General features: G+C 41.5%; 1 long non-coding RNA gene across 1 annotated transcript; it reads right to left on the bottom strand.

Annotated features, from left to right (window-relative positions):
* Positions 1-425: 425 nt before the first annotated feature.
* On the bottom strand, positions 426-1,207 carry LOC119336462. The gene is made up of 3 exons (XR_005162514.1): positions 982-1,207; positions 566-891; positions 426-480 (listed from the first exon to the last, which is right to left on the bottom strand). It is a non-coding gene; the product is annotated as an uncharacterized LOC119336462 (long non-coding RNA).
* Positions 1,208-3,234: the final 2,027 nt, after the last annotated feature.

The following is a 3,234-nucleotide window of genomic DNA, read 5'->3' as shown; positions in this document are numbered from 1 at the left end:
ATCAACGAAATATACCTTTATAAGCTTATATTGACATAGTATGGAATGAGGTCAAAAGTATATGGAGAATCACACGTGATGTTTAACGGATCATGTATGACATAAGGGTTCATTTGCAAAAAGAAATAATTGAATAGGAGCACTACAATGCAAGTTATAGTGAAATGGAGTTTAAATTGAATTTAAATTACAAGTCAAAAGTATTTTAAATATTGAGTGTACATGATATGATCAACAAGTATTCGGTACAAGTGTTCATAGGCAAAAGGAATCAATTGGGAAGGTGTCACGGTTCATAGGATATGATCAAATGAAAGTATGAGTTTAAATTTGAATTGCTCGAATTTAAATAGTTAAAAAAAGTTGAAAACTATGGTGTCAACGAAAAGATGGTCACACGAGGATCACTCTGCAAAAAGTTTCACCTCAATTGGAGCTACGGTTGAAGAGATATGATGGCCTGAAGTTGTAGGGGCTTATCTGTAAAATTAAAATAACAATTTCGGCTGAGAAAGAATTATAGGAAAAACTCAGGGGCATGTGGAAGAACTTGATTGGTTCATACCGGTTTCTGACTGGATTAAATATGGACCTCATGATTTAAGTGGCAGTGGATGGCATGGATCAGGCCACGTGGCTACATTCTTTTTGCTTGAGGATTTCTCACCGCAACAGAGGAGACGGTGAGGGCGCGGCTCTGATCGGCAACAACGTCGTTTCTGGTGCCCATAAGAGATCGATGAAGATGCTGGAAGACGAGGAGGTTCATGGGGAGTCCTTTGGTGTACTCAGGGAGTTCCGATGCGTCCTCTAGCGATGACGGTGAGCGGATGAACAGGCGGCGGCGATGGTATGCTCCAGCGAGATCGATTTTGCTGGGGAGCTCGAATCCTAGCATATGCGACGAGGTAAGATGGTCAGGGAGAGGATGTGCATCAAGGCAGTTCTGGAACTGAACAGAGGGGTAGGGGTGTGGCTTACAGTTGCCGGAGTTGGCCATGGAAGGAAGCTCGGTCGATGGAGTTTTGCGAGGTCCGTGTGCTCGATCTCGAATGGGAAACAGAGTGCTTGGTGTGGGAATCATAAGAGGTGGTCGAGAGGTGTCTCCCTGTGGCCACAGATTTGATAGAGGGGGTTAGAGATTCGGCGAATCGCCCTTGCCTGGTTCAGCCGCGGTGGTACTGTCATGCGTGAACATGAGTCCATGGGGAGGTAGGAGATGAGTAGTAGGGCCCACATGTCAATCAAACAGGGGAGGGGCGAGAGGCTGTCAGGTCGGTCACTAGGCGCTGACGTCAGCGGTGACGAGCGCTGGCTGGGTGCTGGGCTGCGCCTCGCGCTGTGGCTACGCTGCTCTACGCTGCGTTGCACGAGCGGAGGATAGCGACAGGGCCAGTTGGACTGCCGGGCAGAAAATGGTTAGAATAGGTTTAATATTTCCTATTTTGTTTTATTCATAGAAATGACTTTGGCTCGAAAAATGATCCAAAACATTTTCTACAGAATACAAGAACATTTAAAGAATATACATATATTAATATAGAGAATAGTCAACATTTTTCCAGTCCAAAATACATACAAAAATACTTATAATATTTTCTTAAACTTTACTTTGACACTATAAAATGTTCCATCAAATATTTTTAAACTCCAGAGAAAGATTCAAATAACATTTAAAGAATTTCCTACTATTGAAGGAGTCATGTTACCCTCTCATATAATTTATTTTTGAGATGAAATTGTTTTAAATGTTCAACAACCAAATGAGAGAATATTCAATTATTCACCAATATTATTCTTTGAGGAAGTCATGTCATCCTCTCTCATCTTTGAACTGAAATATTCTGGATATTGTTAAACCAACAATAAGATGCAAATGAATATCTAGGAAAGTCCTTTTATTCCCTCTCGATTAGAATATTCATTTAACTCCAAAAAATCAAATCCTAGTAAAATTTAGCTAAGGCCAATCAACATAAGAAAGTTTTCAACAAATCCTATTTAAATAATTAACATTCCAAAATTTAGAATTTTGGGATGTTACAGTAGTGGAGCCCACGGGAAGCTTCTCCACCGACATCCACCTCTATAAATACTCTAAAATCCCCAAAACCCTAGGGGAGTCGAGGAAATACAGTTTTCGCCGCCGCAAGTTCCAGAACCATGAGATCCAATCTAGAGGCCTTTTTCGGCACTCTACCGGAGGGGGCAACAATCACGGAGGGGTTCTCCATCATCCTTGTTGCCCTTCCGATGATGTGCGAGTAGTTTACCACAGACCTACGGGTCCGTAGCTAGTAGGTAGATGGATTCTTCTCTCTTTTTGATCTCAATACAATGTTCTCCTTGATGTTCTTGGAGATCTATTTGATGTAATGACTTTTTGCGGTGTGTTTGTTGGGATCCGATGAATTATGGGTTTATGATCAGTTCTATCCATGAATATTATTTGAGCCTTTGCTGAACTCTTTTATGCATGATTGATTGTTAAAACCTCGTATTTCTTGTAACATCCCAATTTTCTGTTTGGATGTTATACATAGATCATCGTATGCATATCATATTTATTTCTGCATTTCTGTGATCCTAAAAATCTTAAGCAACTCAAGGACCCATGGAGAGAGATGGAGGTTTCACAAAATTCATATTTGAATTTATTTCAAATTTGAAGAAAGAATCAATTTGATTTTATTATTTTTCTCTCCAATTATTTCCAATATTAAAAATATATGAGAGAAGATAATATGACTTCTTCAACTTGAGAGAAATATTGGAGAAAGAATTTTAAAATCAAAGTATTTATTTATTGGTATATTCTATTTGCTATTTTATTTGAATTAGAAAAATATTGCATTTTTGAAAATTGCATCTTAGTCCAGAAAAATGTTCATCTTGTCCTAAATATTAGGTTTGGACGGTGAAAATTATTTCTGGAATTTTTCAAATTTATTTATATTTCTTTAGGATTTTTCCTCGCGGCAAAATTGTTTTTTTAAAAGAGGAGTTCGGACCGACTGGGCCGAAGCCCAGCCGGCCCAGCAGGCCGCCAACCCAGCCGCCCCGTGCCTCCACCGACCTCCCGCGGGAGACCGACGACCATACGCCGCGCCGCCGTCGGAGTCCGACCCGGGCACGCCTCCGGAGGCCGAGCCGCCCCCCTCCTTTATAAGCCTCTCGCCGCACCTCGCCGCCAGTGCCGCCGCCGCCGTTGCCGCATGCCGCAGCCGCTGCTAC

This window comes from Triticum dicoccoides, chromosome 7B (assembly GCF_002162155.2).
Source record: "Triticum dicoccoides isolate Atlit2015 ecotype Zavitan chromosome 7B, WEW_v2.0, whole genome shotgun sequence".
Taxonomy (NCBI): Eukaryota; Viridiplantae; Streptophyta; class Magnoliopsida; order Poales; family Poaceae; genus Triticum; species Triticum dicoccoides.
Note: the sequence above shows the minus strand (reverse complement) of the source record. Positions and strands in the feature narration are given on the sequence as shown.